This window comes from Ambystoma mexicanum, chromosome 7p (genome assembly GCF_040938575.1).
Source record: "Ambystoma mexicanum isolate Mex_15411 chromosome 7p, UKY_AmexF1_1, whole genome shotgun sequence".
Lineage (NCBI taxonomy): Eukaryota > Metazoa > Chordata > Amphibia > Caudata > Ambystomatidae > Ambystoma > Ambystoma mexicanum.
This window is the reverse complement of record NC_090939.1, coordinates 487,697,787-487,722,155: the sequence shown is the minus strand read 5'-3', so window position 1 is coordinate 487,722,155 and position 24,369 is coordinate 487,697,787. Positions and strand designations below refer to the sequence as shown.

General features: G+C 47.3%; 1 long non-coding RNA gene across 3 annotated transcripts in view; it reads right to left on the bottom strand.

Annotated features, from left to right (window-relative positions):
• LOC138526132 (uncharacterized) overlaps positions 1 to 24,369 on the bottom strand; it is a 186,674-nt gene that overhangs the window by 31,072 nt on the left and 131,233 nt on the right. The gene's annotated exons all lie outside the window — the stretch shown is intronic.

Here is a 24,369-nt window from a genome sequence, read left to right as displayed (position 1 = left end):
CTAGCAGGCCAAAATCTAATATCAATGGTGAATTTTCATACTCACTTTCAAATAATTTTTTAAGGCACAGAGCCAGTAAGGAACTATGATTATCACTGGTCCTAACTATGTTGTTAATGGGTCACTTTCTCTTTTTTGTCTCCTTTGTACCTCCTCCCCTCTCTCCCTAAAGGAATGTTACATTCTGAAATAGACTGAATATAGACTGATATCAAAATGATAGGCATGTAGATGATCAGTAGCACATATGACTGTGAAATGTTATATTGCATGGATGCCAAGTTAGAGTCTTGAAAATGACCACATTTAGTCAAAGCATGTGCTGGCTAGGGCTAACATTGGATGAGACTGAGATTGACTATGGCAAGGATTTAATATATTTTTGGACTAAGATTGATTATGGCTAGGATTTAAAATATCATTGATATGAAAATTAGGTGTTGATTCAAATAAGCATTGTTTCTTTTTTCATATGATATACTGTTGAGTATTATTGCATGCTATGCATGTGAGGGCTAAGTGTTCAATATTTTAACTTATGTTATTGCTTAGGTTTTGGGCATAAACTAATACACATATGCACATGCAGCAAGTCGCAATTAGAAGGACTTTACGTCATTGAGATGCAGCATAATCTGTCTGACTTTGCCCACTTGATTCATTTTACCTTGATTATTAATAATCCTACACACATCATGCATATACTGATTTTGATAGAGGAGAATCTCACAGTTGCAACACACGTTTCTTTAAATTCTATGTCATATTGTCGTGGAGGTTTGTTGAAAGTCATTTTTAAATGCATTTCGGGTGGTAACTTTAAATGAGTTTAATCTACTTGAATTATGCAGCCTTGTATCCAGCTATCCCTTTCAGTTAATGATTAATCAGTAAACTGGCAATGGCTTCTTTTGTTTGTTAAGCCTCTAATAAATTCCAGCTAGAGATTTGCATTGGAAAGCCTAGGCTTTCTGGACCTTTGAAGGCTGTGAGTTTGGAACACAGATCTCCTGACATGTGAATGATCCAGATATTATATCTTGTGAAGATCATGGATTTAACTCTGCTGGAATGTTAAATGTATTTTCCCTGAAGATTATTTCCCTTGAGATGGCCCCATGTGAATGGGAGGCATCCCATTAACTGGGGGCCCTGAACAGATGGCTTTTGTTATTTGTCATAGGGACTTTAATGTGTTTCTCTAATGTAAGATAAATAGGACTTTTCTATCTTCAAATTACAAGCGTATCTCCTGGGATGTCCCCCCCAGCACTGCACATACTAGGTTGAACGTAAGTCAAGCTTCTGACCAGGCTAACAGAAAAATAAACAGAAATCTAACAGAAGCAAAGCCATATCAGAATATCAATATTAATTGCACATATGAAGGCATCACTTTTATATATAGTATTATTTTACTTATTCCAAATGAAAGACACTGCAAACTGACTTGCATGGTACAGTATGATACTACACTTTAAATGATATGGCAACACTTTATGAAATGAAAGGGTTGTTCACTGGGATGCTTCATTTCAAAACAAATACCGACATTTTGGTTCATGAAATTACTGCTAATTACATTAAGCTCCTTTGAAAACTTAACAATGTCTTCTGAATCATGAGAGAACTGGTGCCATGCCTTCTTTTATGATTGGTCACATTTCCGACAGAATATTCAGGAACTGGCACTGCTCCTTATGCTTTCATATATGTTTGCTCTCCATTAGCTGTAAGAATGGTATTATCATTATTGGTTAGATGCAATGAGGCTTTGAACCTGGCAGTCTCCACATTCATTTATTTGTTGCGATAAATATAGTACCTTATCTCAATGTAGCGAGCTACCATTTGCTGGATGAAAGTGCGCAGTTTTATTTTGCAAAGCCTCAAGCTCTTACAGGCTTCTCAGTAATGATGCCCTAGAAATGTTATAAATAATCCCATTCTTTTTTGGGCAGGCTTGACATTCTGCTGGAGCTTTTTATTCTGGATTGTAGACTAGTCTCTAGAGTAGGCCTGCTTTAACACTGCACAGTACTTCCGAATCCGCCAGCGTCTTGCAGGCTTTCAGCTAGTTCAGATTTACTTGGGAGGTAATTTGCCAATCATCTTTCTGGAATTCATAGTTCACGTCTCCTAGAACTTCTATCACCCAGTAGTGCCCATGGCACTTTGTCAGGAGGTTATTTTCTAAAGATGACAACAGCCTTGATACTAGATCGCTCCCTTACATTTTCGCAATCAACCTATTAGTTGCACAGGAGCTTCTATTGCAATTGGCTTTCTTGTAGATTCTGATAGACCAAATACCTCATCAGGCAAATTTGCCCTCCCATTTCTTGGACAAATTTGGTAATATTCTGACCAGTAGAGCTTCCACTCATTTTGTAGCATATCTCGGCTTTCTGTTAGATACCCTTCCATTAAGTGATATAATCAATCAATGACCTAGTGCTAAATGTGACCTGTTAATTAGATTCATGGCTGAAGCATTAAAGCAAGGTTCATTCATTTTTAATACTGCATTATTTAAAAAAAAAAATATTTGTGCCTATGGTTATACAACCTTTGCACATACAAACATATAGTCAAATCTCAGCACATAAGTTAAAACAGATTGTATTCTTAGAACATAAAAATAATCATTTAAAAATTAAAAATAGCCAGATTTTCCCCTTTGTGAACAAAACTATAGCATCGCTATCATAGAACATTAATTTTTGGACAGTACAGTCAACCGTAATTTCAATGTTAAATCAATCTATCCTTAATCTGGTTCCATAAGGGGAAAGCAGCCGCCATAATCACGAGTGATTTGACACCATACATGGCGCTCCAAGACTGGTCCGAAAGCAAAATTCTGAAATTCCCTGTATCCTTTTTTGTAGAGATCAACCAATAAGCAACAGTTGGTATGGACATGTCTCGCTGTTTACATTTTCCTTTTACATATTCTACAAATCCGATCTTGCACAAGCCCCCATATTGCTGAATACAGGTAGGAGTTTGAGTCTCAGATATACAATGAAATGTATAAGGGAGGAATGGTACTTGATTAGATAGTTTAGTTAGTTACGTGGTCTATGTGTGAATCCACACTGGTGTGTATATCTTTTGTATTTATATTTCAACAAGCGATTTGATAAAGACTGTATTCGGTTATATTCCATAGATTTGCTGACTAGACCAGAAAGGTGGAACTCAATGAGACTGGCTGGAAGTTGCAGTACCACAATGGCGAAAAAATGGTTACCAACCATACGGTCTAGGTCTGTGAATCAAGTGCTTTGTGACCACCTTGTCTGATGTGTCATGGCAGCCCTCAACAGCTGATTGCTTGTTTCCTCTGCAAACGTTATATTGGCCCAAAGTCTGCATGCCGCCATTTTCCAATAGGCAATTAGTGATGGTAGCCCAAGTTCCAGTCTGATTGCCTCGACCAGCGTGGCACAAGGTAGACCAAGTAGCAAACATAGTATTTTACCTTCAAGAGGCATGAGACATTTAATGGTGTCTTCAGGAGACACCTCCAGAGCATATAGGATCGCTGGAACAATTGCAATCTTGTCGACTCGGACCTTTGCTTCAATTGAACCTCCACTAATCCTGTTGATGATCTTTCCGAGAACCATCCACTTCTTCCAGGATTTATATTTGATGCCGTTAGATAGAGGTTTGCAAGACCGGTCATTGGAAAGCTGAATTCTTAGATATTCGTACATGCCAATCCACTCAATTTGCGAATCGCTCACCCACCAGACAAAGGTGTTGTTCTTTTGGGCCTGCTTTCCAAATATAAGGATCTTGGTTTTGGATGAGTTGATTACCAGTCCATTTCATTGGCATATTGGTATAGTAGAGCGCCAGGGGACCACTCTGTGGTGATAGTGCGCGGTACAAATATCCTTTAACATTAACATTAACGTAGTCTGGTTAATGAACGCTGTAGTCCAATCAGGTTTCTGGAGAGAATTGCTGTATCTTCAGCATAGGTAAGACATGATGCATTTTGAAATTTAAGTTAAAGTTTATATTAGCACAATCATAACTCATTTAATAATGTAAACACTTGGATAGTGAAATATTATAATAATAGGTAAAAGGACAATTTTGCTTTTAGCTATTGTAAAGTCATATATGGAGTTAAAGACTAGACTGCCACGGTTCACTTATGTTATCAGTTTACAATGAAATTACTGGTCAAAATGTCAATAACGGGAAACATTTAGTGCTCATTTACAGGGTAACGGAAAGTGCATTTCTGCCAGATATCTGCACAAAAACAGACAGAATAGTGACGGAAGTGCATTTGGCATATTTCTGGCCGATCACGAGAACAGTGAAACTGGCGACTTAGCTAACGGCAATCCTGCCACAACACTGAGGGAAAAATGCTGGTGTACCGTTGGAAAGCCTCTCCTCTGGCGTACATGCATCCGCCTGTAAGGACTGGTAATTGCGCCAAAAAATCATTGTAACTTACATCGGAAATGTATGCCACAACAGATGCAGTGGAAATGACATAAAAGCAATGCATGAAGTACTGACCATCCACCAGAGCAAGATGGCGATTGCAGGGGCACACCTATCTTTAGTGGCCATCCACCTGCAGACACTGAGATGACAGCAAGCAAGAGAGGCAAGGGCAGCACAGAACGGAGAGGAGGCATCTGAAGATGGAGCAGAACCAGATGACCATGCAGAACAACATGGAAGGTGAGTGCTGCAAGGGAAATGCATACATGTGTTGGGGACAAAGTTCTCGGAAGGACCTGGACAGGCATACTGCATGCAGATTTAGCAGAGTAGGTAGAGCATGCGGGGGGCGTGGCCAACCGCCATGTGAGAAAGCCGCGCTTCGTTGCAGCTCCGCCGATGCGCCCATCATTCTGCCCACAATCTGCATCTAACTTGAATTAAACTATACCTGCTACCCGGAGTTCGCCTCAGTACAGCCTTCCGACGGTGGTCCGAGACCTGGGCGCAGCTCCAACGAGGAGATACGCCGTGGTGTAGGTGGAGAGTGCATGGCCTAAAATGGCGGCTGCCTGCTGACGACTGAAGAGACGAGCGCCGCACCGCGCCAAAGAACAGTGCGGAGGAGGAGGATTGCCCCAGGCTCCGGCGGCCCGGGGGACTGCTGACCCTGTCGTCCGTTGGCCGAGGACTGCACCCGCCTCCGTGCGACTCCCTGGCCCGTGGCCCGCAGCGCCTGTGGCAGGGGCACACATCGAAAGGCCTGGACCCGAGGATCGGCCATGCCCGGAGGCGACACCACACTGCAAGGTACGGAGTGGAAGTGGGGCTGGGGGGGGACACTCGGCTCAACTGATCGAGCCCACTGCATCACCCCGGAGACGGGCCGCACCCCACTGCCGGTGCCCCTTCTTAGACCACCGCGGCGGGCGCCACGGAGCACACATTCGCACTGAATTGAACTGCAAGACCACGCGCTCTAGGGTGGCGCCACAGTACACACTCCAGACCTCGACTACCACCCCCAAGCCCGCCCGCACAAGAGATGTCCGTAAAAGGCGCCAGGAACAAGCACAAGCAGACAACGATGGAGGCATTCGCAGCCACAGGCACCCCCAAACCAGGTGCCGCCGCCACAACCTCGGCGGCCTCGGAGGAAGGGCCCCCCGAACGCACGAACTCGCAACTACTGGAAGCCATCATGGCACTCCAAAAAACCATGGAGGGCAAAATAGATGCCGTGGCCATCGATTTAAATCTACTTAGACAGGATGTGCGCTCCATTGCAGGCAGAACTGAAGCGTTGGAGTCCCAGGTAAAGGAAAACACCGAAGCCAAAACCCACCTCTTGAGTGAGGTAGATGCCCTAGCCCAAAAAGTTAAGAACCTCGAAGACAGGGCGGACGAGGCGGAAGGGCGGGCGCGCCGCAATAACATCAGGATCATTGGACTGCCGGAGGGAACAGAAGGAAACGACCCCACGAACTTTGTCGAAAATCTGCTGCTGCAAGGGGTCGGAGCTGGCAAACTGTCTCAGGGGTTCACCATCGAGAGGGCGCACAGATCCCTCACTAAACGCCCACCACCGGGGAATCCGCCGAGGCCGATAATTGCTAAAGTCCTCAATTATAAAGACAGAGAGACTATCCTAGCTCACTCACGGAACGGGGGCCTCATAGAATTTGGCTCTGCCAAAATCGCAATCTACACGGACTATACCCTCCAGGTTCAGAGAAGTAGAGCTCAATACGCCCACATTAAGGCCAGATTGAAAAATGCGGGCTTGCGATACATGCTACTGTACCCGGCCAGACTGAAGATCATCCACAACAATAGAACGCACCTCTTCGAATCGCCGGCAGAAATAAATGAATGGATGGACAGGGAGCAGATCCCTGACATAGATGGAAGGCAACGGAAAACACGAGAAAACGGCACCCCCAGGGAAGCCTAACGAAACCTTATTGGGAAGCATGCGCAGTATCCTCACCTTGCAGATTGTGGCACTAATGAGTGTCTAGGAGCTGACCGAATGGCACCGCGTGGTGTCGGACACTACCAAGGGATTGGCCCGCACCCCCGAATCTCTTTGGGTGACTAACCCGCCCGTAGGGCACCAAGAGACCGTAGGTCTAATGGAGCGGAAACGGGGATGTCAGAACGGGGGGAACCCCGCTAGACTAGTTCTGTTAACGGCTAACGCCAAGTTCACTGTTCGTAAGGACGGGAGCCCGCCTGTTGGAATCCCGTCCCAGTTAGTTAAAGGGGAAGTCCAGGACCACCTTGATCACCACACAGCACCACTCTGACCTAGAGTCAGCAGGAGCTCCTGCCAGAACAAGCCACTGAACCGCATACAGATAGGCCAGAGGGCGTCGCCACAATGCAGCCCACCCACATACCCACATATACGCCACATCCATGAATAACATAGTCAAAGTCATGTCATGGAACGTGAGGGGCCTGAACAGCTACATTAAACAGCACAGGGTCCACACCTTCCTTAAACGCCACAAGATAGGAATTGCCCCATTACAGGAGACCCACCTGAATGCACAGAAGCTAGCAGCATTGGCTAAGAGTTGGAGAGGAACCCTGATAGGCACCACGTACTCCAACTATGCACGGGGAGTTCTGATATGGATTGCCCCCTCCATTCCCATCAACCTAACATACACTAATATCGATAACGAAGGAAGGATGGCCTTGCTCAGAGGCACCATTGAAGGCAGAGAATTCTGCCTAGTGAACACTTATGCCCCTAACCACGATGCGACGGTCTTCTTCCCTTCGTTATACACCCGGCTCAGTCCGGACAGAGACGGCACGTTCATATGGGGGGGGGGTCAAAATTGCACCCTTGATCCACGCATGGACAGATCGGATAGCAAACATACCCGCCCTTCCCCTCCCACTAAAATATTGAAAGCCCTTTTACATCAATACGCCTTACTAGACCTCTGGAGGACTCGGCACCCGGAAGGCAGAGTCTACTCCTTCTACTCACCTCCACATGCGGTACACACCAGAATTGACAGTTTATTGGTGAGCGAAGAATACTTAGACACATTTGAAGATACGCAATACCTTGCCAGAGTACTATCGGATCACTCCCCCATAGTAACCTCTTGGACAATAATGGCACCCCGACCCCCCATACCCACATGGAGACTCAGAGGCGAAGCACTGCTAGATAAGGCATTTCAGGAACAGATCAGACAATGCACGGTAAACTATTGGCAGACGAACATGGACAGCGTCCAGCACGTCCGCACGGCATGGGAAGCTTACAAAGTAGTGATCAGAGGGGAGATGATAGCCATCCCAGTGGGAGCCCAAAAATCTATCACAGCTAAGTTGGCTAGCTCCGAAGATGAGTTGAAGCACCTAGAATCTATAGCCTCCTCTGACCCTGCCCACGTACACAAAATAATCGAACTAAAGAAGGCCTGCCTACAACACGGGGAGTCCCTCGGGAAACTCAGCTACACCAAGTACATCGAAAGGAACCACGCCCTCGGTGATAAACCGGGCAAAATACTAGCATGGCTTTGCAAGCGGGAAACCCCCAGAACACCCATCTGCCGCATACGCGACGATAACGGCATAGACGCGCACACACAAGCCGCCATAAACCATGCATTCGCTGGGTTTTACCAGGCCCTCTACACCGACTCCCCACCGCCCACAGACACTGAAATAGAGGATGCACTGGACATCATTAGATTACCACATCTTGAGGAACATGCCTCTGAATCCCTGGAAGGGCCAATAACCCTTGAAGAGGTTGCAGTGGTCATTAGAACGCTTCCCTCTGGGAAGGCACCGGGCCCGGATGGACTCCCAGGCGAGTTCTACAAGGCCTATGAAGACGAACTAGCCCCGCTGCTCTCTCAAGTCTTCAATGAGGCATACGATACAGGTCAACTACCTAGCACCATGAGGGAGGCGACCATTATACCACTCTTAAAACCCGACAAAGACGGCGCAGAGTGCGGCTCATATAGGCCCCTGTCCTTATTAAACACAGATAGTAAGGTACTCGCGGCAATTCTGGCCATGAGGTTACGTAGAGTCATCCCGACACTGATCCACCAAGACCAGACGGCATATGTGCCCGGCAGAACCATCACAGAAAACCTACGCAGACTGCACCATGTCATCTACAGCACCGAAGGCAGACGGACGCAATGCGCAGTGGTGTCCTTGGACGCCTCCAAAGCGTTCGACTCAGTGCGCTGGAAATGGCTCCTGGCTACCATGTCCAAGTTGGGGTTAGGGCCTAGCTACATTAAGTGGGTCACACTCCTCTACACCAACCCGGAGGCCAGAGTACGCACCAACAACACCTTCTCACACAAATGGGAGCTTTCTCGAGGAACCAGGCAGGGTTGCCCCCTATCACCCATGCTGTACATTATGGCTATAGAGCCAGTGGCAGCATACCTGAGACAAGAATATGGAGATGGGGGCATAATGGTAGACGGGGTGAACCATGTGATTTCTATGTACGCCGACGATATGCTCCTCTATCTAACCAATCCTGCACACATGCTGCCCTACGTACTAGAAACCTTAGACAAGTTCCACAGATATACGGGGATCCAGATCAATCAGAATAAATCCTGCCTGTTCCCCCTAGCAGCCTTGAGCGGAGTAGCGACCGATGAGCTTCCCAAACTAGCCCTGAAATGGGAACCCTCCTCCTTTAAGTACCTGGGCATTAGGGTGCACAGAGACCCCAAGACAGAGCACGTGCTGAATACAGTAAGGGCAAAGGAAGGTCTGGCAAGATCAATGGAGTTCTGGAGCAAACTACCACTGTCGGTGGCGGGCAGAGTGGGCCTACTAAAAATGGTAGCGTTGCCCAGACTCCTATACTTCTTCACCAACGTACCATATAACATACCACGACAATTCTTCACTGAACTACATAGGCTGTGCAGGACGTTTTTGTGGCAAGATGGAAGGCGCAGAGTCGCCCTGGAAACGATGCAGAGACCGTATGACAGGGGGGGCCTCAGGGTACCTAACTTCGAACTGTATTACCTTGCTGGACAATTGAAGCATGTGATACAATGGATGGCCGACGAGGCCACTACAGACACTCGCCTGCTGCAACCAGGAGTCACGCAACTGCTCCTCAGGGATCTGCTATGGTCTGAACCCAGAACCAAACAACCTCACTCGTACCTGATCCTTCTGGGTATCCAGATATGGAGAAGGGCATGCAGGGCCGCATTGCTCCCGGACCCCTACTCTCCACAGATCCCAATAACTGCCATCATGGCTAACAGACCGGGAAGCCAAAGGATAATAAGAGACACTTGGGAACCTTGCGGCATTGCCACCCTGGGCGACCTGGTGGACGACCAAGGAATCTTAAATTTCACAGAGCTACACGAAGTCTCTGGAATCCACACCGGACAGTTCTTACTACACAATGCAGTGGTCAAGAGACTAGCAGCTCGCTGGCCCACGATGGAGAACTTGTACACCGGACACGAAAACATAGAGAGCCTGCTCCCGGCGGCGGAGGGAGGCCACGAGACCTCCAGAATATATGACACATTGCTAGACAGCGTCACCCAGCAAAGCCTTAAGTGCAAGGAAATGTGGGAACAGGAACTTGGATCGCAGTTTGAAGACAAAGAATGGGAGGCCATAATGGTATACCACAAGAAGGTATCCAGGAACGCCAGGTTCCAACTCATCCAATTTTACATTACGAACAGAGCGTATCTCACGCCAGACATCATTTCCAGATTTAGTGGAGCCGTGAGTATGGGATGCCCTAAATGCAACGAATCCCACGCAGTGATGACACACATGTTCTGGGGATGCCCCGCCATACAGTCCTTCTGGGCCCAGGTCAAAACTAAGGTGGCCGAGGCGAACATCACCCTGGAGGTCCACACGCCACAAGCATGTATCCTTGGTAGATACCCCAGAAGTAAGAAGAACAGACCACTCAATAAACTAAAAGACCTAATGTATATGCTGGCAAAGAGACGCATTGCCATGAACTGGAAGCGCCCGCAGGCCCCCTGCCTGCTAACATGGTGGGAAGACCTCCGCAAATGGACGAATGCCGAAACTGCGGCTTGGGAGATGGCCCAGCGCCAACAAAGACAGGACACCTCAGACGACCTTCTACAATGGGTGGAGCTAACTGTTACATTGTTCAACCCCAATGCAGAAAGCTCCTCTGGCAATGACACAATTGACTCACAACAATCACAAAGCTGAACTTGTGGTGCATCACGTTTGGGTCCGGACAGTTGGGATTGGGGGGAGGGAGGGTGGGGCGGATGTAACTGCACTTTGTTTTGGTGTGTAACCACGTTATTGGCACAATGTAAACAATAAAAACAGATTTTAAAAAAAAAGGTAGAGCATGCAAAGAACAGTACATCATCTATGTGCAGCACCAATGACTGTTGAACCCAGGGAAATGGCAGAAATGGGGTGTGCATGAAAATCATGTAATGCACAAAACATACACACTGGTAAATTGAAATTGACACACAACATCATGCACCCTACAGGACACATCGCAGACAGCACCTATGACCACGTATTCATGTATGTCTCCATGTGATGTCAGCAGAGCACACACTTACCATGTACCGACTCGACCAAAGGATGATTATGGACCTGACAGATGGCATGGCTGCTGACCGGGAGGCGCAGATCAACATTATCACATCCCATTCCTCCTATACTGAAGGTGATGAGTGTGTTGCAAGTATGTTACATGGATCTTTCGAAACCTCTGTGGGACATGTAGCTGGCATTTCATTTCACATCCAGCATTTAGTGGCATCCTCACACAGGTGCTGGACAGTATCATTGCACACGTGGGAGGGCACATCAAATTCCCAACAGATGCCCCTACAATCAACAACCTGAAGACAGAATTCTACAGTGGTACTGGCCTACCCAGCATGGTAGGTGTAATAGATGGGACAAATGTAGCAGTTGTACCCCCCAAGGCACATGAAAGCATGTATTGGAACAAAAAAGGTTTCCATAGCATCAATGTCCAGGCTGTAAGTGATGCAACCATAAATAACATTAACTCACATATGTGCAAAATTCCCAGGATCCACACATGACGCCATGGCAATGCAGAAAAGTAGTGTGCCATGAATGATCCGTTGCATGGCCAACAGGAGGACATAGATGATAGGTAACTGTTGAAACAAGCAGGGCATAACAGTACTGTACTGTCAATGTGCATGCCTCAAATCCAACATAAACATGCAAATGTGTCGGAAATTCACCTGCAGGTTAGGCTGCCTATCCATGTAGACCATGGCTACTGACACCTGTGCACAATCCACGAACTGCTGCAGACCTGCCCTACAATTGAGCACAGATGAGGACACACAATGTCATAGAATGTGCATTTGCAGTGCTGAAGAACTGATGGCATTGCCTGCACAGTATTGGAGGCACGCTCATGTATGCCCCTGACAAAGGAGAGCCAGCAAAGGAGGGTTCACCAACACACGGATACACAGCAATGCGACAGACACTAATATGTGATTACTTCTCTAGGTGCATATAGTAGCACACAAAGCAGCACACACCTGGGACTTTCGATCCACAAATTACCACATTCTTCTATGACAGCATTGAGCAATGTGGCACAGAGTAGCATTACCACCAATCATGTGTCCCACACAACATTGACATTCCATCCCAAAGTCTCGACACAGTAGGTAGTGATGTCTGCACAATTACATTTTGTGCACATTGATTACCACAGAGAAGGACAAGATGAATGACCTGTACATGTCAACAATGTATGAGAACGTACCCCTTGTACTTGCATGTTCCCGTCCTGGAGTGTCATTTATGTACACCCCACATGGCATAGAGTGATCAAATGCACCATACACGTTGCCTATGTGCCACTTCCTTGTCAGGCAAACGGCCCAATCGGGGCTATGGGTCCAAGCAGGAGACACATTGCCTTATGTACCACTTCCTTGCAATGTAAATGACCTAGCTGGGACTATGGGTCCAAGCAGCACACATTTACGCCCACATATGTCTGCAATACAAATGTCTCTGTGAACCATGCAGTGCCGTATACATGTACATGCAATAGCCCCCTCACTTCCTCTGCGTCTTCTTTGCAGGTGCTTCCTGGCCCACTGGAATAACTTCTGATGGTGGTGTGGGAGTTAGGCAGCTTGGTGTGCGAGGTAGGATTGCTTCCTGAGATGTCATGCTGGGCACATGCCATGTGGAGCACTGTGTCTGCTGTAGCTGTAAAAGGGCCTGTTGCAGTGATTGGTCCTGCCTGTCAAGCACATTTGTCAGATGTTCCTACACCCTGTTGGTGGCCTCCATGCAGCGGACCATGTCCTGATACATGCCACACTGCAGGATATCCACAGTTGACACAGCATGTGTGAATTCCCTGTTTGATTCTGCTATTCCCACATTGCTTCGCTCCAGCATTCTCCTGTTTTTGGTGGACTGTACCTGCTCTACCCTTGAATTTTCACATATGCCCATGCTGGCGGATGTGTGCTTATCCATGGATTCCTTGAGTGATGGCTACATTCCATTCTGCCATGTGAGGAGCTGGTTGTGCTGCTTCAGTTGTCGCAGGATCCTCCCCTGGATGCCCACCTGTTTTTCAGCTGCATTAAAGTGCTGTCTGGCCTCGTGGACTAGTTTGAGTTGGCCTTTAACCAACATGGCATTTTGGTCATGGATCTCCACATAGTTGCTTGTATCTGGTATGTACTGTTGGATAGACACCTGAGACGGAGTGCTGGCCCAATCTCATGGCTGGTCATCTGAGTATTCGTGCATATCACTTCTTTTCTACTTTTTGGCATGTGCAGCTTCATGGCATCTGGACTGCTGTGATGTGTTTCCTTCATGGGGCAAAATATATATTCATGGCATCAGCTTGTGGTATGTTCATATCTCTGTGAGTGCTGCCTTTTAAATGCATATCTAATGGGTTTTGCAGAAATGGGAGTTGTAGTACACTTGGCATGTGGGTAATGTTGTTTGACAGCCGCACATGCTGGACCTGTATGATTGTGAATATATGTGTGTGCATGGTTTATTTTTGTATGGCAGGATGTATTGGTGTCCACCCACCTGTGTCATGTCCATCCTGTAGGCCTGTCACGCTTTCCACTATCAGTGGGAGCACCTTCTGCTCTCAGGCAATCCATGAAATGGTCTCTGGTCCACCATCATCAGAGTTGGCATTGGCTTCTTCTGCCTTTGATATTTTCTTATGCTGGTATGCTTGAGGTCATTCCATACTTTACGCAGATCCTCCTTCTCTCGTGGCACAGTGAACACAGCATTTACTGCACTGACTAATCTCATCCACATGCCATGCTTCTCACTACTACTTGAGATGTGCATCTCTGCGCCAAAGCAGCGTGCCTCTACTGGCATCATGTTCTCCACCAGCACCTGCAATTCTGTGTCAGTGAACTGTGGGGCCGTTGCAGCCGCCATTTCCGATGTGCGGGAATGTGCCTGATGGGCTTTGTGTACCTCTTCTCTTGTTCTTCAGGGACTTTGCTTCAGACCTGTATCTCTGGTTGTGGCATCGTTGCTTCCTCCAATGGTCTGACCACTGAAGAAAAGGGGTTGACATCACCTCTGCCTGCAATCTAACTGCTGCATGTTCCAATGTCGCTCGTGTCAGTGAGTCCGCCATTGGAAACAGATCTGCGGTCGATGTTGACGCCATGATACCTCTGCACCAGTGCAAAGGCCATGATACAGTGGTGTACTGTAGATCTGCATTGGCGGATGTCAAATTCATACGCCGGTGGACTTTCAGCAGATTTTATGCCAAACTCTATTTGAGCTCCTTTGTGCTAACTGTACACCTCCCAAAGAAAGGGATGGGCATATTCAGAAGAATAGTGAATATCAAACAATTTCCTAGTGGGGAAAAACACAATGAATTATAGAAAAGTGAAGGCTAGGATTGGCTGTTTGAGTTCATGTGATCAGAAAATGGCTTGCATCAATCCTACTTAATACACCTGAAAGAGGTGGTCTTACAAAGATGATAATGAACACACATTGAAGAAGAATTGACCCAATTAAGGGGCAAATCTGGCAGAATTGCATTGGAAGCAAATGGGACTAGAAGCTTTTCTGATAAACCTTCCAGAGCAAAGAACTTCTGCCGCCTGGCTCTATTTTATCTTTTTGTTTTTTCAATTCTTCTTTTATTCTTGCTACTATTTTATTTAGAAACCTGAACTGCATGTATGTCTCATTTTTATTTTGCCATGGACTTGAACACAGTTGTAGACTGTCAAGTGGTGATACAAGTGTTAGGACAGCATAATTAAAAACCTGCATCTCCCAATTTATTTCCTCTCGGCTGGATAAGTACCCCCTGAATATATTGGTGGTTGGTAGAGAGTGTTAGGCGGAAACCTGTGCAGTTCCCTCTGGGACCACTGCAAAAGATTTAGGACTACAGGTGTTTGGCAGTAAACCCACTTGGTAGCAGTCGGTACCACACAGATTCACTTGGTAGCTGTGGCTGAGCAGTCAGACTTCCCTCAAGAAGAGTTAAGCAGTATGTGGAGTATAAAATATAGGGCAATTCTTCACAGTAAGACAAGCAAACACGCAACGAGGCTCAGTGTAAAGATATTACGGTATTTATTTATAACGAAACATCTATGGAAAACACTATGGCACTATCACGGCAAACACTTCAATCACAATTACTCTACGAAGAAGAAACGATCAATCCCCCTAACAATATTTCGACAAGTCTAGGTTCTACCAGCATCACTTATTTGCAGACAGAGGTGTATGCCTCAACCTAGATGGCACTCTAATACTAGTTAGGACGGGAGAGAAAAATAGGCAGGTTACGAAATCAACACAGTTCAATACGTCACGGGAAAAATGCAAGGCAAGAAGGCAAGAACCACAATAGATCATAAAGTTCAGAGGCCAGGTCCACTCGGAGAGAGGCAAGGCGATGCGTCCCAAAAAGTCTCTAGTGGAAATGCGTTCGAGTCTTTGTAGCAAATTGTTATCGGCAGATTGAACCAGTTCAGAACAATACGTGAGAAAGCTTGGAGGCGACCCAACGGAAAGGAGAGGATTAAGACACCCCACTCGAACCGATCGAAAGGGAGGCCAGGCGGACACGATACCTTGTTTGTGGAGAGACAGCTCCGGCGGGGGCAGTTGTTCCTGGTGGTGGATGCACGTCGGGTCTTTGCCAAGAGTAGAGATGATCTCGTCGTCGAAGAAAAGTGAAGTCCGGTGCACCACCAGGGAAGAGACCAGCCGCGGAGTGCTCCGTCACAAGGCACCACCTTTTGGTCGCGGTACAAGGGTAGTGGCTATCCGGTTGCCGAGGTGCTCTGCACGGGCAATTCGACCACTGCATCCTGAGGCGAACAAAAAGCAAAGGGGACTGGTTTTTCCCACCAGGCAGGGGAAGAGTCTCTCCGGCAGGGAGATCTCCTCTGTCGTCGGGAAGTGGTGAGTCGGTTCCGCAGGGCTCCACCGGCGGTGTCATCGTGCAGGTCGGCTCAGCGTTACCCTCGTCGGATTCTTAGGTCCTGTGGCGACTTCTCAAGATCCAGTCCCAAAAGCCAGGCTTTTATGCAGAAAACACCCATTCATTCAGCCTAGCTGTCAATCAACACATGCTAAGTGGTGAGCGGGGAGGCTCACTACTTGGGCCAATCACACCAGAGTGCGACCGGAGTTGGCAAGGCAACTTGGTCCAGGGTGCCTAAACCCCCTCCCACACCCCTGTGGTAACCCAGACAGAATGGCACCACTTTGGAGGGTCTCTGTACAGAGGCCCACCAAAAGTGGAACAAAGGGCTTAACCTTTGGTTTAGGAGTCACAGAGACGAACACAGACGCCATTTTAAAAACCAAGTTCTGGCAGAAAATACCATCCGATAAACTTATTTAAGATCAGTAGACCGGTGGTACGTTAGAGGTTAACGAGAAAAAGTATCAATCTCCAACAATGGGACGAATCCCATAGGGTTATGTCCGGGGTCGAACATAACAAGTAGTTTACACTGCCACCAGCCAAAACTCGACAAGGGGGGACGGGACAGTGCCCCCTCGATTAACAGATTTAGGAATAATCGAATTACCCCTACTAGCATGTCCACAATAAGATGGTTGGTACTAGTTCTGTTAGTAAATTTAGGTCTAGTAAAGCCAATGGTGACTTTACATGCCCGGGGAGACAGTAGTCAGTCTATGCGGGTATGGAGTCTATGGTGGAGGTCCGCTAGGACGCCCCAGTGTTACGGCACGTAGGGTGCGGTGTAACACACATAGAAAAACATATGAGACCCTATGGAGTAAAAGACCCCATAGCCCATAGAACACATTGACATTCAAAGGAATTACACACATTCATGTCCAAGAGTGGGAGGAAAAGAGTCTCACTCTTGGCAGGATGGAAAAAAACAAACTCCAGAAATCCAGCAAAGCTGCTGGGGGACTCACTAGGTTAGGAAATTCAGCCTAAACAGAGAATTCTCCCTAACACTCGCCCCCCCCCCCCCAGACTAAGGGACAGGAGGATTTAATCCACTCCTGGATGTATCTCATACCTCTAGTCGATGACATACATCCTAGAGAGACCATCAGCATTTTGGTGGTGATATCCTGACCTGTGCTCAATGGTGAAATCAAACCCTTGCAGGCAGATCGACCATCTCAATAGTTTTGGGTTTTCCCCTTTCATTTGCATTAACCATCTCAAGGGTTGGTGGTCAGTCTGAATGACGAAAGTAGAACCATACAAGTACGGCCTAAACTTCTTCAGAGCCCACACGATAGCAACGTACTCTCTTTCGATTGTTGCCCACCTTGTTTCAGGATACTTCAGCTTGCGGCTGATGAAGCAAACGGGGTGCTCCCTACCTTTCCCATCCAGTTGACTGAGTACGGCACCTATCCCTACATTTGAAGCATCTGTCTGCACAATGAAGTGTTGGCGTAACCAGGAGCTCTGAGTACTGGGGTTTGGCAAAGAGCCTTTTTCAGGTTTTCAAAAGCCTGATTGCACTCCTCGTTCCATTTAACCTTTTTAGGAAATTTGGGCGAGGAGATGACATTCAGTGGAGAAGCTATGGTCCCATAGTTCTCTATGAAATTCCTGTAATACCCAGTGAGGCCTAGGAAGGCTCTCACTTGGGTTTGAGTAGTAGGTGTTGTCCAATTTTGCACAGCTTCAATCTTACTGAGCAAAGGCCTTATTTCTCCACCTCCTACCTCATGTCCAAGATAGACTACCTTACTCTGTCCAATTTGGCATTGACTCGCCTTTATGGTCAGATTGGCTCATCCAAGAGCCTACAAAACATCTCTCAGGTGGGTTACATGTTCTTCCCAGGTATTGCTGAACACTGCGATGTCATCCACGTATGCCATGCAGAAGTCCTCCATCCCATTCAGAACCTGGTTTACCATCCGTTGAAACGTAGCAGGTGCATTCTTCAATCCGAAAGGCATTACCTTAAACTGGTATAAGCCAACGGGGGTAGAAATTGCAGTTTTCTCCTTGGCATGGTCGGTCAGGGCTATTTGCCAATAGCCTGAGGTCAAGTCAAATGTGCTGAGGAACTTGGCGGCGCCAAGTTTATCCACCAACTCATCTGTTCTTGGCAAAGGGTGGGCATCAGTCTTGGTGACTGCATTAAGAGCTCTATAATCCACGCAGAATCTAAGCTCTTTAGATCCGGCCTTTGGCACTAACACAACTGGTCTAGACCATGGATTAGTAGAGGGCTCTATTACCCCGAGATCAAGCATCTTGCTGACCTCACCTTTGATGTGGGTTTGTACGTTTTCTGACATTCGGTATCCTCTGCTTTTGACTGGCAGACAGTCACCAGTGAGTATGTCATGCTGGCCCCAAGGGCTCAAGCCTGGTGAAAGCGAGAACAGAGAGGCAAACTGATTCAACATAGATTTGCAATCTTCTTGTTGCTCGGGTGTCAGATTGGAGGAGAGATTTACTCCTTCAATTTGTTCGTCTAGAGGTAAGCCTCTGAGGAGATCCGGAAAAGCTTCACTCTCTTCTTCTTCCTCGGATGATGCTCGAAGCAACGCTCCTACATCAGGTCGTGAGACATACGCTTTAAGGCGGTTGGTGTGGAAGACTGTCGGAGCCTCCTTGGGATTGCCCAAGTCCACCAGATAGTTAACCTCTCCGAGTTTACCCACAACTCTGAAGGGTCCCATCCACTTATCTTGCAAGGCCCTCTGCCTTGTTGGGATCATAACGAGAACGAGTTGGTCTTGAGCAAACTCAACCATGTTAGCCTTTTGATCGTGCCAGTGCTTGACCAATGCTTGTCCAGCTTTCAAGTTATCGCTTGCTTACGTCATCATGTGCGACATTCTCCTCCGGAGATCTATCACGTAGTCAGTCACTCTGACTGGCTTGGGGGACGGAGCACTCTCCAACCCCTCCTTAATCAGGGCCAATGGACCTCTGACGGGATGACCATAGAGTGGTTCGAAGGGAGAGTAACCTAGTCCCTCCTGAGGGACTTCTCTATAAGCAAAGAGAAGGCATGGCAGTAGAAGGTCCCACTTACGCTTAAGGGGTTCTTCTAAAGCACCTATCATGCTCTTCATGGTTCGGTTGAACCGTTCTACCAACCCATTGGTTTGTGGGTGGTAAGCTGTTGAGAACTTGTAAGTAACTCCACAGGTTTTCCACATGGCTTTCATGGAGTGGGACATAAAGTTTGACCCCCTGTCAGAGATTACTTCCTTAGGAAACCCGACCCTAGTAAAAATACCAAGGAGGGCCTTGGCCACAGCCGCAGCTGTAACAGTCCTCATAGGAATTGCCTCAGGATACTTAGTAGCATGGTCTACTACAACAAGTATAAACCTGTTGCCTGAGGAGGTTGGAGGATCAAGGGGACCAACTATGTCAATCCCTACTCTCTCAAACGGGACTCCCACAACTGGGAGAGGCACTAAAGGTGCCACATTCTTGGAGCCAACCTTACCAGAGGTCTGGCAGATGTGGCAGCTCCTGCAGTGTTTTTCTACTTCGGCCCCCATCTTCGGCCAATAGAAGTAGAGAGAGAGCCTTTCCTTAGTCTTCTTGAAACTCAAGTGACCAGCCAAAGGAATCTCGTGGGCTAACTGCAAGAACTGTGGTCTGTTCTCTTGGGGTACTACAAGTCGTTTGTAGTCTCCAGGTGCAGACTCGGTCAGTTCACTGTAGAAGAGGCCATCTTCCCAGTGGAACCTGTATTTCCCAGGCTCTTGCCCTTCAGCCTGAGCTTCTGCCTGGTGGCGAAGACCTTTCAGAGTTGGACATTCTCTCTGTCACTTACTGAAGTCTGCCCTGCTGGGTCCACCTTCTGCCAGTAAAGACTGCAGCTCAGGATGGTCAACAGGATCCAGATCTCCAATGAGTTCCTGGCCTTCCATTAGCTCTTCCTCAGAGTCTAATTCTACCACACAGGGTTGTACCTCTCTCTCAGCCTCAGCTGGAGGTGGAGTTACGGGTGTAACTTTGGACAACCGCAGGGAAGTCCGTGTTGGCTGCACTGAAATGCTGGCTGCTGGTTTCGGAATAGAAGTCTTAGGTTTCCCTTTCGCTTCTGATTTCTTGGAGACAGCTGCCGACAATTCCAGTGGAGCAGGAGTGATTTCTTTCTTCATCATCTCCTGGAGAGTACTGCACATGGTCCTCTCTCTTGCGGGTCTGGTTAGTTCCTGTAACCGTTTACTAGGAGGTCTGGGAGTATGCGATACAACTCCGAGAGTTTTCAAATCGTTACCCAACAGTACGCGTCCTGGTACCTCACTCTGTATGCTGACAGGTATCTTTACAGTCATGTCGTTACACTGGATGAGAACTGGTAATTGGGGAAGCATCTGCACAGGCGCTCCAGCTAACTTGGTGAGGCATTTGGGTGCCTTAGCAACATCCTCAGCCTGAAAAAACGATTTATCCACCACAGTTATGCTGGCCCCAGTGTCCCTAATGGCAGGAGTCTCCTGACCATTCACCTGGACACTGTCCTTATAATACTCTTTAGTATTATCGGGGATAGAATTATAGACATCTAAATTCTGTTGTTCCCATAACCCCAGAGATACTAAAGAAATGCTGGCTGAGACTCCAATGGGTTCGTCAGCTAGCAGTAGAAAGTTTCCACTTGCCATTTGGACTTCCTCCTCTGGAGCGAAGGCTAAGGAGACAAGCTGGACCCCTGAAGGTTTACCCTTACATCTGGGATCTCCTTTCACGTGGTCAGTCGAGCCACAAACAAAGCATTTACCGAATGCTTTTTGGAATGGTGGCTTGTTCTGACCTCCTTCCGGTTTGGCACCAGAAGACACACTATTCTGCTGTGGTTTTCCCGGTGGCTTACCCTTCTGGTTTTTTTTGGGGCCCTCTTTGGAATTTGAGTTATTCGAATTCTCTTTTGAGTCCTTTTTAGGCTGTTTTCCCTCATCCTTTTTCTGAGTTGCCTCAGAATCCTTATGAGTAGCCCTGTTGGCAACCCACAGCCAGCGGCCTTAGCTAGCGTCCGGGAATACAATTCCTTCGAATCAGCCAAGTGCTGTCTGAGCTCAGGAGAACAGGCATCATAAATCGACTCCAACATAAAAAGATTCTTCATACCCTCATAAGTGTTCACTTTGTAACCCTTAATCCATCCCTCTAAGTTTTTCATCCCTTCACTCACCCAGGTAGCCCAAGGGGTACCATCATGCTTTTTGAGGGTTCTAAACCTCTTAAGATACTGGGAAGGGGTCTTCCCGAATCTAGCTATTAAAGCTAGTTTCACACTTTCGTAATCCGTCTTATCCGCCTCCCCCAACTCCATTACCACATCAGTCGCAACAGGAGGGAGCCTAGAGAACAACCAGGGAAGTAAATCATTCCCGGTGATGTCTGGAGCCCATGATTGTACTCAAACAGTTTTAACCAATCCAACACATCCAATCTCGGTTCATACATACCCACTAATTCCTTCGTCATCCGGGGTCTTTTGGGACTGGAGCTCCTAGAGGAACCAGAGGAGAGAGAAGCATTTTCAATAGACAACTTTTTCATCTCTAACTCGTGATTAAGTTCTATTTCCCTGAGTCTTAACTCAGCTTGCTTCTGCTCAGCCTGGGCATTCATCCGTCTGAACTCGAGCTCTTGGTTTCGTTCAGATTGAGCCATGAACCGCTTGTATTCTAATTCGAGCTTCATTTTTTCAAGTTCAAAATAAGCAGGGTTACTTGTGGGACCTTGTATGGGCCCCGTAGGCACAGCTGGTAAGGCAGGTAGAGGAGCAGGGGAGACAGTTTCGTTAGCCTCTCCGTCCTCGTTAGCCTCTTCATCGCTATCATCAGAATTACGATTCAGATCAATACCATCACTGTTATCTACAGTTGCTGGAGAAATTGGTTCCTCTGAACCAGTACCCAGACTTTGGTTCGCCAGCAATCTCTCTATTAATTCTAACTTCTTGCCTCTTACAGAAAGATTCTCTTGCCTACAGAGAGCTCGCAAACTCTCAGTATTTTCACCTGACAAGGATTGATCTAAGTTTCCATCGTAGACATGCTTTTGAAAGTTGCTTTTTAGTGCTAAGTTTTGTGGTTAGTTATCCTAAAGTGTCGAAAAGCACTCTAAACTGTATACTTGATACAAATCCCACCGCTGTACATCAGTGTTAGGCGGAAACCTGTGCAGTTCCCTCTGGGACCACTGCAAAAAATTTAGTAAACCCACTTGGTAGCACACAGATTCACTTGGTAGCTGTGGCTGACCAGTCAGACTTCCCTCAAGAAGAGTTAAGCAGTATGTGGAGTATACAATATAGGGCAATTCTTCACAGTAAGACAAGCAAACACGCAACAAGGCTCAGTGTAAAGATATTAAGGTATTTATTTATAACGAAACATCTATGGAAAACACTAAGGCACTATCACGGCAAACACTTCAATCACAATTACTCTACGAAGAAGAAACGATCAATCCCCCTAACAATATTTCGACAAGTCTAGGTTCTACCAGCATCACTTATTTGCAGACAGAGGTGTATGCCTCAACCTAGATGGCACTCTAATATTAGTTAGGACGGGAGAGAAAAATAGGCAGGTTACGAAATCAACACAGTTCAATACGTCACGGGAAAAATGCAAGGCAAGAAGGCAAGAACCACAATAGATCATAAAGTTCAGAGGCCAGGCCCACTCGGAGAGAGGCAAGGCGATGCGTCCCAAAAAGTCTCTAGTGGAAATGCGTTTGAGTCTTTGTAGCAAATTGTTATCGGCAGATTGAACCAGTTCAGAACAATACGTGAGAAAGCTTGGAGGCGACCCAACGGAAAGGAGAGGATTAAGACACCTCACTCGAACCGATCGAAAGGGAGGCCAGGCGGACACGGTACCTTGTTTGTGGAGAGACAGCTCCGGCGGGGGCAGTTGTTCCTGGTGGTGGATGCAGGTCGGGTCTTTGCCAAGAGTAGAGATGATCTCGTCGTCGAAGAAAAGTGAAGTCCGGTGCACCACCAGGGAAGAGACCAGCCGCGGAGTGCTCCATCACAAGGCACCACCTTTTGGTCGTGGTACAGGGGTAGTGGCTATCCGGTTGCCGAGGTGCTCTGCACGGGCAATTCGGACACTGCGTCCTGAGGCGAAGAAAAAGCAAAGGGACTGGTTATTCCCACCAGGCAGGGGAAGAGTCTCTCCGGCAGGGAGATCTCCTCTGTCGTCGGGAAGCGGTGAGTTGGTTCCGCAGGGCTTCACCGGAGGTGTCGTCGTGCAGGTCGGCTCAGCGTTACCCTCGTCGGATTCTTAGGTCCTGTGGCGACTTCTCAAGATCCAGTCCCAAAAGCCCTGCTTTTATGCAGAAAACCCCCATTCATTCAGCCTAGCTGTCAATCAACACATGCTAAGTGGTGAGCGGGGAGGCTCACCACTTGGGCCAATTACACCAGAGTGCGACCGGAGTTGGCAAGGCAACTCGGTCCAGGGTGCCTAAACCCCCTCCCACACCCCTGTGGTAACCCAGACAGAATGGCACCACTTTGGAGGGTCTCTGTACAGCGGCCCGCCAAAAATGGAACAAATGGCTCAACCTTTGGTTTAGGAGTCACAGAGACGAACACAGACGCCATTTTAAAAACCGAGTTCTGGCAGGAAATACCATCCGATAAACTTATTTAAGATAAGTAGACCGGTGGTACGTTAGAGGTTAACGAGAAAAAGTATCAATCTCCAACAATGGGACGAATCCCATAGGGTTATGTCCGGGGTCGAACATAACAAGTAGTTTCCACTGCCACCAGCCAAAACTCGACGAGGGGGGACGGGACAGTGCCCCCTCGATTAACAGATTTAGGAGTAATCGAATTACCCCTACTAGCACGTCCACAATAAGATGGTTGGTACTAGTTCTGTTAGTAAATTTAGGTCTAGTAAAGCCATTGGTGACTTTACATGCCCGGGGAGACAGTAGTCAATCCCCGGGTATGGAGTCTATGGTGGAGGTCCGCTAGGACGCCCCAGTGTTACGGCACGCAGGGTGCGGTGTAACACACATAGAAAAACATATGAGACCCTATGGAGTAAAAGACCCCATAGCCCATAGAACACATTGACATTCAAAGGAATTACACACATTCATGTCCAAGAGTGGGAGGAAAAGAGTCTCACTCTTGGCATGATGGAAAAAAAAAACTCCAGAAATCCAGCAAAGCTGCTGGGGGACTCACTAGGTTAGGAAATTCAGCCTAAACAGAGAAGTCCCCCTAACAGAGAGGATTCTCATTACATGTCCTCTCAAATGTTATGGAAGTCAATTTCCATGATCCGTAGCCAGCCTAGTCAATAATGAAGGAT